Source organism: Hemicordylus capensis, chromosome 2 (assembly GCF_027244095.1).
Source record: "Hemicordylus capensis ecotype Gifberg chromosome 2, rHemCap1.1.pri, whole genome shotgun sequence".
Lineage (NCBI taxonomy): Eukaryota > Metazoa > Chordata > Lepidosauria > Squamata > Cordylidae > Hemicordylus > Hemicordylus capensis.
This window is the reverse complement of record NC_069658.1, coordinates 353,873,279-353,889,526: the sequence shown is the minus strand read 5'-3', so window position 1 is coordinate 353,889,526 and position 16,248 is coordinate 353,873,279. Positions and strand designations below refer to the sequence as shown.

The 16,248-nt window shown below is 46.4% G+C and overlaps 1 long non-coding RNA gene across 1 annotated transcript in view; it reads right to left on the bottom strand.

Moving 5' to 3' along the window:
- Positions 1-15,831, bottom strand: part of LOC128346021 (uncharacterized) — a 46,182-nt gene extending 30,351 nt beyond the window's left edge. Inside the window, exons 1-2 of the long non-coding RNA XR_008316741.1 lie at positions 15,767-15,831; positions 8,891-9,040 (exon numbers count right to left, since the gene is read on the bottom strand). This is a non-coding gene — a long non-coding RNA (uncharacterized LOC128346021). The remainder of the gene's footprint in view (positions 1-8,890; positions 9,041-15,766) is intronic.
- Between the last annotated feature and the right edge of the window lie 417 nt (positions 15,832-16,248).

The window sequence follows — 16,248 nt, the reverse complement described above, 5'->3', positions numbered from 1 at the left end:
GTATAGAAATCGAATGAATGAATGAATGAATGAATTTCCATTCAAATCTTGTGTTGCCAGGGGTGACTGACCCCACATTGATTAAGGGAAGGGTCAAAGAAGGAACATGGCTCATGGGAGAAAAGAGAAAGAGCACCAGAGGAGCCTTGACTTGCCCGCCTGCTGCCTGGAGTGGATTCTCTGATTTTTGTTCCTGCTTTCCTGCTTGAGGAAAAGAGAAGAGAAATTTTTTTTACCCCCTTCCTGCTGCTGAGAGAATCACTGCCTGCACCTACTGTCTGTGCGAATCAATTTGGGTAAAAAACTATTTGTACCCAAATCTACCTGTTTTGGAAGATTTGTGGACAAAACAAATGCCCCTGTGCTAGCTGGCCAGACTCGGACCCAAAACAAGTCAGGAGTGATTTGATTAGAGTACAAATTGAATCAAAAAAATCAATTCATCCACATCCCTAATGTGCACCACTGTTTTAAGGTCACTTTCTTCCATAAAAGGATGCAGTTGCCATATCAGCTGCAGCTGATTAAAAAGTACTCCTGGCCGCCACCTCAACCTGAGGTAAAAGAGAGAGGTCTGGATCCAGAACTCTCAAATTGCACACTTGTTCTTTCTGGGGTTTGTAAACCCATCCAGAACAGGCAAATCTATTCCAACTTCTATAGTGAGCACCTCTGTCTTATTTGGTTTCAGCTTCATTTTGTTATTCCGCCGCCAGCCCACTGCAACCTGCAAGTAGGCATGTGGAGGTGTCACGCCATTTCCTGATGAAGCTGACACAGAGAAATAGATGTCATCAAATAGATGTCATACAAGGAGTATGACTGGAATTGCTCTTAGATAGTCATGTTTAATAATGTCTACTTCTGAGTTTGTTTGTAGCATCAGCTAACCAGTACTTTCAAACAAGCTGACACCAACTGAATGAATCAATACATACAGGAAGAAATGGTCCACTTGTTTACCTTTTTAGTGATGGTACAATGCAGTTGTTGTTGGGGTTTTTTTATGCTTCCCCTTCCATGAGCAGTGAAAAGTTCAGGAAAAACTTTGCATGATCCTTTTGGGGCTTAAAGAGACACAGAAGCAAGCAAGCAAGCATGTGTCTGTTTTGTTAGATGTCTTGGCCTGTCAATGAAGGCAGGGAATCAATGGATTGATTAATAAATTAATTAAAAATACAGGCAGGCAGTGCTAATCCCAACAGAATACTTACTTACTTCCAAGTGAGGTTGCTCACTTCCAAATCCAACCTGCTGTTACACAGACCCAGCCCAAGCCTCACTGGTACACAAGGTGGCATGCTGAACCACCTTGGTGTGCACAAAGTACTAAATTTTAGCCCCACTTCCAGCCACCACAGCCCTGATTTCCTTCCCCCAGAGTCCTCAAGCCCCTTTAAGTCCCCCATGTCTCCTTACTTGGTTCTGGTGGAGCTGCCGCCGCCACTCTCCTGCTCTCCCTGCCTCACACTTCCTTTTGTTTTGTTCCCTGTCTTTCAAAAGTGCTGGATGGGATTACTCTCCCTTGCACAGGATTTCTGTGCTGGATGGGCTTATTCTTCCCCCAGAAAGTACACAGTTTGGAATCGCTCTTGGATCCAGGCCTCACCCTGGTATCTCAGGTGGAGGCTATGGCCAGGAGTGCCTTCCATCAGCTTCAGCTGATTTGACAGCTGCTTCCATTCCTTGATGAGAACAATCTCAAAACAGTGGTGCATCAGCTGGTAACCTCCAGGCTTGACTATTGCAATGTACTCCACATGGGGCTACCTTTGTGCGTAGTTTGGAAACTGCAGTTAGTCTAAAACATGACAGCCAGATTGTCCTCTGGGGGATCCCAGAGGTACCATATTATGCCTGTACTTAAACAGTTGCACTGGTTGCCAATATGTTTCCAGGCAAAATACAAAGTTATTACCTTTAAAGTCCTGAATGGCTTAGGTCCAGGTTACCTTAGAGAGCGCCTTCTTCTGTATGATCCCCACTGCACGTTAAGGTCATCTGGAGAGGTCCGTCTCCAATTGCCCCCAGTATGTCTGGTGGCGACTTGGAACTGGGTCTTTTCTGTAGCTACTCCTGGGCTGTGGAATGCACTTCCAGCAGAAATTCATGGTTTGAGATCATTGTTGGCCTTCGGGAGAACCCTTCAAACTCATTTGTTTGGTCTGGCCTTTCAGTGACTTTAAATTACTTTTAGATGTTTCTGTTTTTAAACTGTTTTTAAATTTGTTTTTATTGTTTTAAGCTGATTGTTTTAAGTTATTGTTAGGTTTGGTTTTGTTGTGCACTGCCCAGAGCTTTTGGATGGGGCAGTATAAAAATGTAATAAATAAATAAAAGGAAGCGGGAGGATGAGCCTGAGCAGTGGCAGTACTGCTGCCATCACCAGATCAGATAGGGAGAGGCTCAGTGAGGCAGCAGGGAGCCCCCACCTCCCTCACTGCCTCTTCCAATCTGAGGCGACTTTCTCACCAAGCCTCATTAGTGGAGCAGCTCTGTGGTTATTCAGCTCTTTCTGTGCATCCTCTGCATGCCACCCCCCTCTGTCAAAACTTGGGAGAGGAGTGTGATGATTAGCATCTCAGGTGACTGGAATAGTCCACTGCCCATTAGTACCCATTTTCTGCAAGCAATGAGCAGGCCATCCCAATTACTATAGCGTGGGTTACTTTGTCTGGGCATGCGTGATGAAAAGCAAAATTATCTCCAGATTGAAAAAGATAACCACTGAGCAATCAAACTCACACTTACTAGGGAGCAAGCCCCATCCAACTCAACAGGACTTACTTCAAAGTAAACATTTGGCTGCCACCCGATCTTCAAACTAGGTCAAGCTGGCAAAAGCTTTGGAAATACATGGGTCCCAAATCACACATTCGTCCATTGCAATCTCCCATTTCATTTCTGCCTTGACTCTAACCTTTGCCTGTTGCGCAGCATTTTTGGTAGGCAAAAAGGTGTGACCTCAATGCTGGGGCAGGTCCCAGCAAATAATACAGATGAGAACCTGATTCTCATAGCAAAAGAGTTGGAAGGGCTCCTCGTGCTCCTCACAGAAGCCTTCCGCAGAAGTGCTCTGAAGGGACTCTGGGTCGAGCTCCAGTTTGCAGGCTTTCTCGGCTAGGTTTGCCAGAGCTCGGTTGCAGGTGAGCTCTCTCAGAAGGGGCTGCGGCATTTCGGACACATTCCCACATTCTTCCCTTGCAGCCCACCTGGGACGCAGCTCTGCAAGCAAGAGAGGCAGTAGTTGTGGCTGTAGGCGAGCAGGCGAGGCTCCTGGAAGATATCCAGGCAAATGGGGCACACCAGCAATTCCGCTTGGCTGGATGCCATTCCTGCTAAGCTTTAGTAGGGCTCCCAGAGGGCAGTTAGCTGTGAACTCCTCTTAACAGTACAATCCACAAAGTAAACAGGCAGACCAGCTCACTTACTAAAGCAAACGTGATGCAATCTACTTTCAGTGTCATGTCTGCTTCACTGTCGAGGGAGGGAGGGTTACAGTACAAATAACAGTTCTCATGAGTGGTGGGCAGGTGTGGGGTGGCGGCAGGCCTCTGGGGGACACCCCCCCAAAATGTTTGGAGGGCCCTCTGGAGACAGGAGGCCATGGAAAAGACCAAGGTCCGTGGGAAAGATTGCCTCTGCCTCTGAGGCTCACTTCCTCTCGTGCTGGCTTTCTGGGTTGAAGAAGAGCTCTAGGGCTGATTTTCCTTGGCTACTGCCTGGCTGGCTTATGAACAGTCAATTACAGGCTTCACAGGAATCACACCTCCTGAAACACCGAAGCTTCCTGGCAGGAGGGTGAGTGTCTCCATCATTCTGGCATTAGAACTATATCACCTTATTCTCTTGGGCTTATTGTTAGTTTTGACTACTGCCAAACAAACCAGATGGTTATTGAACTATTTGGCTACGGGTGCAGTCTTCCATGGTGTGCCAACTGAATTTCTTCCAATTGGCATGCTGGGGGCATTGTCAGGGAATTCCTGTCAAGGACCAACCATCATTTCAATGCCAATGTCAATGCCCATTGCTATTGACATACCAGTTCTGGAGCTGAAAACTGATGCCAATGTATGTCAGTTGTAACCTCCTCCACTGCCTTGAGTTGCTGTCAGAACCTTAGTGTACAGGATTAGGTGCTGCACTAGCACAGTGGTTCATAGGATTAGGGCATGAGGCTGATGTAGAAGTAAATAACATTAAAAGCTTCGGACTGATGTGAATTGCTGCTGCTTTTGCAGCATCAGCTTCTATCTAGTAGTTAAGTGACATTAAAAAAAAAGAACAAGAAACTTTTGTGGGTTTAGAGAAACTGAGATGTTAACCACAGAAGGCGTAACTCATAAGTAGAAGAAAGCTATTCAAAGCCCAAGAAGTTGTATTCTGAGAGTTGGAATTTTTGTTTTTGTACCCTGAATATTCTAAGACAGCAAAAACACATCATTGTATAGTAATGACTGAAATAAATTGAAATTAGTTTGTTTTTTTCTCAGCTCACTAAATTCTCTCTTCTTTCTGGACTTTGGGGCCAGGGCTGGACGAGTCTTTGTTTTTACAATGGAAAATCCATAGGTCAGTGATCGTCACCATTTTTCAAGTGGGGGCCACTCTTTGGGGGGGGGGACTCCAGCGTTAGAACCATTTCCCACCTCCACACAGTGCTGTGCTTTTCCCTGCACAGGTGAGGCAACTAAAGTCCAACCGACTTTAAGAACAACAAAGTCCCCCGCAAAAAAAAAAAAAGTGCACACAAAGTGCTGGGAAGTGTATTTATTCCAGCACCTCCCCCAGAGTTCTATGTAGAAAGTGCTAGGAACGACTACTAGGGGTGTGCACGGAACCGCAGAGCTGCGGTCCGGCACTGTGGGGTGGGTTCCTTTAAGGGGGGGAGGGTTTACTTACCCCTCCCACCGCTTCCCCCCCTCCAGCATGTGTATTCTTTGTAGTAATTGGGGCGGCAGGATACCTCCCTGCCGCCCCTTCTCCCGCTTAACTGCAAAAGGCTTGCCGGAGCCTTTTGCGCACACGCACGTTGCGCATGAGCTTCACATCTCTCTGATGCGTGGCAGCTCTCATGAGAGTTTGGAGAGCTGCTGGATAGCCATGGGACAGGCCAGAGAAAGACTATAGTGGTGGTGGCCGGCTGGCCGAAGAAAACGGCGGCGGGCGGCTGAGTGGCTGTGACTGGCAGTTGGCTGGCCGGCTGGCAGGTGGGCAGCCAGAAAGTGGGGGGCAGGCAGCACAAAAGAAGGAGATGGGGGCGAGTGGGGAACAAAAAGAAAGGGGTTACAGGTGGACGGAGAAGAAGACGGTTGGGGGTGGGCAGGGAAAAAAGCGGCAGTGGCGGGGGGCCAAGGTGGCGGCGAACTAGGGTCGCAGATGCTCTGCACCGGATCAGCTAGTATAAAATATAGTGCAATTCATTGCCTCTTTAGAATCAGCACTAAATGTTCCATTGGGGGACAGCATAGGTTTAAAGCTATCTCGTACGCCAGCGTGGTGTAGTGGTTAGAGTGCTGGACTAGGACCGGGGAGACCTGAGTTCAAATCCCCATTCAGCTATGAACCTAGCTGGGTGACTCTGGGCCAGTCACTTCTCTCTCAGCCTAACCTACTTCACAGGGTTGTTGTGAGGAGAAACTTAAGTATGTAGTACACCGCTCTGGTCTCCTTGGAGGAAGAGTGGGATATAAAATGTAAATAATAATAATAATTTTGGCTCAAGCAAAAGGAATGAAGCTGGGAAATTGCAACCTAAAGCTGATGCCTTAACAGAAATGCCATGTGATCATTAATGATGTTGCACAATGTTGCAAATTGTGCTCACTTACAACTTGCCATATATGCATCCAAACTTCTCTTTGATCTTGGAGACCCAAATCAAGATGGGGAAGGTGGAATTCCTGACACCAGCAAGGTTGCCCCACATTGTGCATATTCATTAGCCCATGTAGAGCTGGTCATGAGAAAAACCTCACAGACTAAATTAATCTAAATTAAGTTACTCTAAAGAAGGCTATTAAATTAAATTAAATTAAATTAAATTACTCTAAGGAACAACTTAATTTCTATAGGACTACTCAGGAGTACTTTACTCTGGCTGTCAGCCAACAAAATCCTTTCTAATGAACATGTATTTTAAAATATGTTTGTGAAAAAGAAAGATTTGTTAAAGCACAATTATTATTTTGTAATAACTTAAGTGGATATATTTGGATAAACTACTACTAATAATAATAATAACATGAATATCTATATATCGCTTTTCAACAGAAGTTCCCAATTCAATGTACATAGAAAAATAATAATAAATAAATAAAGTTGGCTCCCTGTTGCAATCTTAGAAGAAACTTAAGGTAGAAACCAGCAACTTTGGAAGAAAACAAAGGACAAGTATAACACCTTTATAATCACTTTTCAATTATGTAAGAAATCTGAATTATAATCAATTAAAACCTGGATCATATAACATATCTAAGATAGTTTGAGAAAAACTTGTATATATTGATGTCTACAGATAATAGTACCAGGATAATATCTGTCAATGAGTCCATAATCCAGGGGTTCTCAAACTTAGGTACATAGATGTTGTTGAGCTACAACTCCCATAACAGCCATTGTGGCAGAGGATTATGGGAGTTGTAGTCCAACAACATCTGGCGACCCAAGTTTGAGAACCCCTGCCATAATCCAAGAAAGGTGAAAAGCCACAATTTCCAAATGCTACTCGGCTCAAATGGGCTTTCTTTGATAAGGATCCTGAAACTATTGCACCATGTACCATCTCATAAATTGTGCCCTTAAGCAAGAACAACTGAGAAAAGAGTTGTTGTTTCTGATATACAGTTTTCATAAGCCCATATATTGTTGTTATAGAGGTTCAGCTGCACCTAAATGTGCCTTGCACCCTCTTTCCAGGTCCAAAACAGAGGTGCACCTTGGTAATTTTGGAGCGCGGACTTAAAGGCTTTTGGAGCCCCCACCCCACCCCCGCTGCAAGTTAAGCATCACCCCCCTACACACACACACACACAGAGTATTTTTAACACATGGGTTCTTGAGAGCACAAACAGCAACTGATCTCACATGAATGTAAGAATATAAAACAGATATATTTATGCATATATGCATAGCAGGGACATTTCAACATGCAATTTAACATATTCCCACCCCACATATTTCTCCCCCCTCTGTCTCTAAAGCAGAGGTCATGCCTGGCTGCCCGGTGCAATGCAGGCTGGTGATGCAGTGCGGCAACCACACTACCCCGGACAGACTAAAGAGGATTTGTGGGGGCCCAGGAGGTGTGGAGGCCCTGGATCTCACCTGCAAGTTCAGGGGTAAGAGCACCTCTGGTCCAAAGACTTCCTCCTCCCTAAAGGTTAGCTAACATGCCCCCCATAACTCTAACATGACTCTTTAAGAAGGTCACACATGGAGATGTATAATTTCCAGAAATGTTGAAGCAGGGGGAGGAAAACTTTGAAAAATTGAAATGGGGGGGGAATGAAGTAGACACAATACTTTTGTCTGTATCATAGTTAAACTTACTTTACTGTTTTAAAGACACAAAATAAACTATGTATAGCTTAGTTACCACATAAGATTTTCCTTTCTAAAAAGAAACCTACAGTTGCATGTGATACATTTTTATACATTTACATTTCATAAGCATGCCGAACAATCATCACAACTATATCCAGGACTAGAGCTCAACCTGCAAACTGCTGCAATCTGAGGTATCTGAAGGCTGTGCTACCCACAAGAAACCTTTTGCAGCAGCTCCCTTTGACTTTCAGCTCTTCCCACATAAGCAGACAGGGCAATAGGCTGTTTGCTTCACTGTGGGGGGCGGCAGGGCAGGGGAGATGGTGTCACAGTTCTCTGAGGTGAGATAATATTTCTATGATGAACAGGGGCCAAATCAAGAGGATCTCCAGCAGCCTCCCGATGAAAGAGGTACAAAGGCCAGAAGGAAACAAGCAACAATTCTCATGCAAAGCAAGGCCTTAGGAAGAGCCTAGTCTATTTGTTCATCTCATAAAGATGACAGTGTGTCCTCTGAGGGATATGGGGAGTCATTTCCAGGATAGGCAAATTTTGCCTATTTTTAAAACCGTGGATAAAAAGGTCAGGTCTATATTGCCTGACCACATATATGTGAAACTGTGGGTGCTGGGACTGCGGATAACGAGGGCCACCTGTACTCACTTTGTGGGTTACCTTGGTAGTTTCTCTACAGGCTCCACTAGTTTCTTGGGGCAGAAGTAACCCCCCCAAAACAGGTTGTCAAACCAACTGGCTTCTTTATTGTACACAAACAACAGGATAACTCTGTGTACACTCACAGAAACAAGATGGAATAGAATCTTGGGCAAACTACCCACACAGTTCCAGAGGGAAGCCAAAATGGCTATATACATTTTAAAGGGACTGTACTCATATGCCACGTGCAGTATTAGAGTTGTAATTATCTACTATTTTTCATTGTCCTACATAAACTATTTTCATATGACATAGTTGTTGGTATTTTGATAGATCCATGGGCAGGAAGTGATGATAATATTTTGAAACAATGCCTTATAAAACATTTCATGCAGAGAAAATATTTCATATGAGATTTTGGGTTGTTGTTTTCCCAAAATTTCCAAATAAATTCTAATTTTTTCATCTCTGGTCTTGGGGGTGGGGGGGACTGGGGGCAAATGTTTTCCCTCCAGATATTTCCAGTCTTTTCCCCAAAGGGGGCCTCTGTATCTCTAGTCTAGGGACCTTCAACAGGAATTTAAATGCAACTAGTAAGTTTCACACCTGGCCATAGCGACTAACTGTGCAGAAGAAGCTGTGCTGAGTTCAGGAGAAGATCTGAACTATGACCTTCACTTACCCAGATCTTTTGAAAGAGATGAAATTGCCTAAACCCTTGGTTTCATCACTTCTGAATTTGATTTTTAAGACTGTCTGCAGATTGAACAAGTTGCCAGCAGTTGTCTCATGAAGAGAGATGTATCTTGCTACATAGTCATGAGCCCTTTATCTATAAAGAAAAGCAACAGAAAATGTTGGGTGATATTTAAAAATAATAATCAAAGCTTTTATTATCCATCCTTATTTCTCATTGGCAGTAAAACAAATGTTGCTATTCTAACTGGTTTGTCTTTAAATTGAGCAATGTTTTCAAAGTGTTTCTTCTTTTCTAATCTGGGCTCCTACCAAGATACCATCAAAAGCTGCTCACATGAAACAGAGAATATCTGTGCAGAAACCACAATGAAAAATACCCGTTCTAAAAATGCGTTGTTTCCTGGCAGATGTTTCTTCCACCTTGTAGAAATAGAAAGGAGTGATAGGTCAGTGAATCTGAAGGGATCCAGGAATGGTTTTGTACCTGATGGCCCTTTTTCAAAAAGAGTGCTGTGCAACAAACACATCTGCAGTGCAGCTGAAGGCACCAAACTGCATTTCAGTGGCAATACAGTTCACTACCGTATTTGTATTTGTTTATGGTTAGGTATCTGATGAAGTGATCAGATTCTATGTAGTGCTTGGAAAGTGGCTGTGGACTCACCATCTCTGGCAAACACCATAAATTTTGGGGATTTTTTTTTTCTTTAAGGTTGATCATATGTTTTGAGGATCAAATGGTACATAATGATTGTGTGTTCAGTACGAACAACATTTCTAACTGATTTTCAAATCTGCTGAATCAACACTCACATGATAGAAATTTGGGTTAGCTTGAGAACAAATATTATAAAGCCTTTTCAAATCAAGTACTCTGGAAGTTGTTTGGGAAGGCATTAGAAGAGACTGAGGCTGTTCTTATGCACAGCTTAACCCAGGCTAGGGAAGCCCAGCCTGGGTTAGGCTGCACATGAGAACCACCGGGATTGGGTCCGATCCAGGTGGGGCAGCACTGCGCAGCCCCGCTTTGAAATCCAGCTCTTAGCCAAGGTTAAAGGCTCGAGTGGGCCCTTAACTCAGGCTCTGGGATCACGTGTTCGCTGGGCTATGTTCAGAGTGACACATAGAGTGCCCACTTCCTGGGGCAATTCTCCAATGCATCATGTGTGTTGCGTGGTGCACTGTGGAATCTCCAGAGCTCCACACTGCAAGCGGACCCTGTGGATTGTCTGTGAGCGCACTCCACGCTCCCAGAAAGGGTGACAGGCAGCAGTCATCGGGGGTGGGAAGGTGAGTTAAACCAGGCTCCCCCACCTGCCCATTGCGCTGCCTGCCCAGTCATGTGAATGACCTCTCTGAGCAAAGGGGGGAAGTGGTGGCAGAGAAGAATGAGGAAAAATCAAGTCCTAGAAAGGGCATAAGAAAGGATCCTTTCTGAAGGAAAAGAGTCTTTGCTCCAAATTGTCCATGCATCTGCATAGTATGATTCCTACAGCTCCATCACCACCCATATTACCTGGTTTGTGGGGGAAAAATATTCTGAAAAGAGTTGCTTTGTTCATTCAAAGGAAAGAAATACCCATTTCAAACATTCTCTTTTCAGTTGCAATGGCTATTTATGAATAAACTTTTTAAAGGTTTTGTAAATTGTGGACGATGCAAGTCATTTAATGGTACTAGAGAAAGACATGCTGTTCTGGTAGCTCCAGGTCTTAACACTCACATCAGTTTCGGAGGATGACTACAACTGAAGGAAGCCTGGGTGGGTGCACGGCTGGGGGAGCCAGTCATCTCACTTGCCTCTGCCCCCCCCCAGGCAGTGGGCCCCCAGACAACTGTCTCCCCTTGCCCTGTGATAGTTACACCCCTGCACCCTGGTCCTCCTCCTGCTCCGCTCAGGTGACTTGCTTCTATTTGCTGTTCCATCCCAACCATTAGTTGCCATTCCCCTCTTCAACCTATATCTGTGCTGGGCCAAATAGCCACCCCTGAGCCTCATGGCCTTGGGCATATGTAGTTGGCTGCAGTGTCTTACAGCCTTGCCATCTGGAGGTTCCAGGTTCCAGGGGTGAATTGCTATGGGCTTTACTGCGAGGGTGGGGGTGCTGTCAGGCCCCTTTTTATTTTATTTATTTTTACATTTCTATACCGCCTTTCGTTAAAAGAAAACCCCAAGGCGGTTTACAAAAATTAAAACATACAATAAAAGCAGTAAAAACATCAAGCAATTAAAAAATCAAGCTAAAAACATATAAACAAGCATAAAAACATGACAACATATAACAGATAAAAACAGAGAAGCCGCAGTAAAAATGATCATGTAAAAGCCTGGGTAAAAAGCCAAGTCTTTAAAAGCTTTCTAAAAGCCGTGATGGAGTCTGAGGAATGAATGGCCACTGGGAGAGCATTCCAGAGTCTAGGAGCAGCAACAGAGAAGGCCCTGTCCTGAGTGCACGACAGCCGGGCCTCCCTCATTGTCGGCACCCGGAGCAGGGCCCCCTCAGATGTCCTCGTCAAGCGGGCAGCAACCCTTGGGAGCAGGCGGTCCCTCAAATACCCCGGGCCCAAACCATTTAGGGCTTTAAAGGTCAAAACCAGCACCTTGAATTGGACCCGGAAACGCACCGGCAGCCAGTGCAGCTCTTTCAAAATGGGGGTGATATGTTCCCAACAGGCAGCTCCAGATAACACCCTCGATGCCGCGTTTTGCACTAGCTGCAGTTTCCGGATATTCTTCAAGGGCAGCCCCACGTAGAGCGTGTTACAGTAATCCAGCCGCGACGTGACTAAGGCGTGGGTAACTGTGGCCAGATCTGCCTTCTCGAGAAAGGGACGCAGCTGGCGCACCAGCCGAAGCCGTGCAAAGGCACCCCTGGCCACCGCCTCTACCTGAGCTTCCAAAAGCAGAGCCGGGTCCAGTAGTACCCCCAAGCTGCGTACTTGCTCCTTCAAGGGGAGTGCAACCCCATCCAGAACCGGTAAAATCTCCTCATCCCGATTGGCTCTCCTACTGACCAACAGTACCTCCATCTTATCCGGATTCAATTTCAGTTTGTTAGCCCACATCCAGCCCATCACGGCCTCCAGCCCCCGATTCAGGACATCCACCGCCTCCCTAGGATCAGATGACAAGGAGAGATAGAGCTGAGTGTCATCCGCATATTCCTGACAACTCAGTCCAAGTTCCCGGATGACCTCTCCCAGCGGCTTCATGTAGATGTTAAACAGCATGGGGGGCAAGACCGATCCCTGCGGGACCCCACAGACCAACGGCCCCGGGGCCGAGCAGTAGTCCCCCAGCACCACCTTCTGGACCCTCCCCTCAAGAAAGGACTGGAACCACAGGAACGCAGTGCCTCCGATTCCCATACTCGAGAGGCGGTTCAGAAGGATACCATGGTCGATGGTATAGAACGCCGCCGAGAGGTTCAGCAGAACCAACAGGGACGCACTCCCCCTGTCTAGTTCCCGGCGTAGGTCATCCACTAGAGCAACCAAGGCAGTCTCAGTCCCATACCCGGGGCGGAAGCCAGATTGAAAAGGGTCCAGATAATCCGTATCATCCAAGACCCTCTGCAGCTGGGACGCCACCACACGCTCTATCACCTTGCCCAAAAAGGGAAGGTTAGACACAGGTCTATAGTTATCTAGGTTGGAGGGATCAAGGGAGGGCTTTTTTAATAGTGGTCTTACCACCGCCTCCTTAAGGCATGATGGCATCCTGCCCTGCTTTTATTAGCCATGAAGGGCAAGGGTCAAGAGCGCACGAAGTCGCCAGCACACTGCCCAGGATCTTGTCCACGTCCTCAGGCCGCACCAACCGAAAAGAATCAACACAACGGGACCAGATGGTACCAAAGGCACGTCTGCCGGTACTGCCAAAACTCTGGAGTCCAGGTCAGCACAGATGCAAGCGACTTTATCTGCAAAGTGACAGGCAAACCGATCACAAAGAGCTGTAGATGACTCCTCCCCCATTATCTGGGGGGATGTGTGGAGCAAGGTTTTTACCATATGAAACAGCTCTGTTTGTCTGCACTGAGCAGACGCAATGGTGGCGGAGAAAAAGCATTTCTTTGCCGCCCCCAACGCCACGGAGTAGTCCCTAAAATGGGCTCTAGCCCGTGTTCGGTCGGATTCGTGACGACTCTTCCTCCAGCGTCACTCCAGCCGTCACCCGAGTTGCTTCATCGCCCTAAGCTCCGAGAAAAACCAAGGAGCAGAACGGGCTCCACCAAGCCGGAGAGGGCATTTAGGAGCAACCGTGTCAACAGCCCGGGCCATCTCCCCATTCCAGAGATCAACCAAGGCCTCGACAGGGTCACCAGCTCTGGTCACTGGAAACTCCCCGAGGGCCGTCTGGAATCCCAGCGGATCCATAAGCCTCCGGGGGCGGACCATCTTAATCGGCCCACCACCCCTGCAGAGGGCAGACGGAGCAGTCAAACTAAAACCCACCAGGTGATGATCTGTCCATGACAAGGGAGTGATCTCAAATTCCCCCACCTCCAGACCATTTATTTCCCGGTCGGCAAAAACCAGATCCAGAGTGTGTCCCGCCACATGGGTAGGGCCCGATACCAATTGAGACAGGCCCATGGTTGCCATGGAGGCCATGAAATCCTGAGCCGCACCCACTAGGGGGGCCTCAGCGTGGACATTGAAATCCTCCAAAACAATAAGCCTGGGGGAACCCAAGGCCACCTCCGAGACCACCTCCGCCAGCTCAGGTAGGGAGACTGAAGTGCAGCGGGGTGGTCGGTACACCAACAGAATCCCCAGCCTATCTCGGAGGCCCACCCTCAAGGACAAAGACTCGAAATTCTGAGATTGCCTGACCGGGCACCTGGAAACGGGGAGAGTCTCACGAAAGATGACTGCAACACCTCCTCCCCGACCCTCGAGGCGGGGCTGCTACACGATCTGGAAACCTGGAGGACAAAGCTGAGAGAGACCAACCCTGCCCAGCACGTCCAACCAGGTCTCTGGACATAATACTTATGTCCCAAAAGGATATCTATTTATTCTCTGTCAATGTTAAACTTCACTTTGCTATACCCCAATCCACATCTGAATCTCTAAATAAAACAAGGAAACAAAAACATCACATTATACCTATAAATAACTAGAAAGATCATTAACCTGATTTAGGCCAAAAGGCTCTAAAGTCTGAAACTGATGTATAAGAAATGCCTCCCTTTGTAAGAGAGCAGTTTTAATATCTGCATAAGAAAATTATTTTCGTCTGTACCTATAAATAACAAAAAATTCAAAATCACTAGGAGAGTGTCCTGCCTGCACAAAATAACCAACCATGTGGCATTCCAAATTTCAATTTCTAATGCGAGTGCGATGTTCCAAAATACAAGACCTGACTGTTCTAGTCGACATGCCTATGTATCTGAGGGAACATGAGCATTGTATTATATATATGATATTCTTTGTGGAACAATTTGCAAAAAAGTCCAACTTGTATTTTTTGCCAGTGTTGTGTTATCCCTTTATTCTGTGGTTTGTAATGCCATAGGGCAAGCAACACAGTGACCACATTTGAAAAAACCTTTTGGTTCCACGCCCTCCCTCCAAGGTAGGCTGTCCGCTCTAACAAGAAGATCTTTTAGACTAGGACTTTTTCGAAAGGCTATTAACGGGGATTTGTTAGAACCTGGTAAATCCATTGGTCCATCTAGTTCAGTGTTGTCTACAGTGACTGGCATCAGCTCTTCAAGAGCTGGTGGAGATGTTGTTAGGGAGTGAATCTGGGGCCTTCTGCATGCAAAGTAGATGCTCTTCCACTGAGCTACAAGAGAAGTATCTTACAGTGCTTACAACTAGTCTTCCATTCAAATGCAGAGCAGGCCGGACTTCCCCCCACCTTACAAATGAAATTAATGCACCATTTGTCCCAATGGAATTCTGTGATCCAGCAGAGAGTGTTTGAACTGTAGCGAAGGGGGCATGTATGGTGGATTTCATTTTTTCCTTACAAATACACTAGATTTGTCCAAATATGCAAAATATGTGTGCATTATATCAATTAACAGGAGAGTTTTTGGTGAATAGTGCTACCTATTTTCACTTTTTTGGTGATACATTTCGGCTTTTTTCACCACCCGGACCTGGCAGCTCTAATGGGAATTGGGCACTGCAGAAATGACAAACATTGTCATTTGCTGAAAGTGCAGATGGGCTGTGGAGCCAGCAAGCCTGCATCCCTCTTGGATGTGTGGTTCATAGTGTGGTATATAAACCACTGTCTCTAGTTTCTAGTCTAGATGGGCCTAGGATTGTTCAGGGTCATGAGGAGACCATACAGAGACACCCATTCAAAGGCTTCAGCTACAAAATTAACACTTTCCCCAGCGTTCTCATTCTGAGGCCTTCTGTGCCTGGCTCTTTGAAGCAGTAGGCAATAGCGGTGTGCACAGAACCATCTGGCCCGATTCAGTTCAAGGCCAAAGCAGCCTTGAACGGAACCAGGCCGGTTCGGTCCGACCCTCATCAAACACTCTCCCCCCGGTCTGGTCTGGTCCGGCAGGTCTGCAAACTTTTTTTTAAAAAATTTTTAAATGAAAAGTAACTACATGTAGCCCCTTCAGGGGGCCTTCAAGGGGCTTGCTGTAGCCACACGGGGGGGGGGTGTCCGCGAGGGTTCCCTCTCCCCCCGCTGGCCTTCCTCATCACCACCGTGGCTAGGTAAATGTAGTCTTTTTGGCCCTTTTGGGCCTCCGTTAAGGCGAACGGCGACCATTTTGTGCAAATGTCCTCTGCGAGGCTGATGTCACACACAAAGGGAGCGTGGCCTCGAACTTTGGAGAACCCAAGACAGTTCTCCCCTGTCATTTCAGGCAGTACTTACTGGAGGGAGAGAAAGGGAAATAAAGGCTTTCAGGCAGCAAACGCTGCCTGAAAAGGATAGGAGAGTTCTCTTGGCGGTCTTCCAGAGCCTGAGCCACATCCCGTGTGCATGATGTCACACTTACCGGACATCTCTGGAGGGGTTGCTGTGCGTGGCCAGACCCAGGCCACTGTTCAGCTGGCTTTGCGCCTGGATACACCTGTTGCTGTTTATTTCTAACCAATGAGTTCAACTGAGAGGAACTATGCTATGAGTTCAACTGAGAGGAACTATGATAGACAAAGAAGCACAGGGGTAATTTTAAAAAATTATGTCTACAGCCGTTCTTTTGAAATACGGATGTACCATAAGCCCCTCCTTGGAATCTTCTTTAAGAAAAAACCAACTCCTCCCATTTCAGCACTCCATATGCAGCACTGGAACATTGTACTGCATGCGTATGATTGTACACTACTTTATAAACCTGGAAAAACGATTGCAAA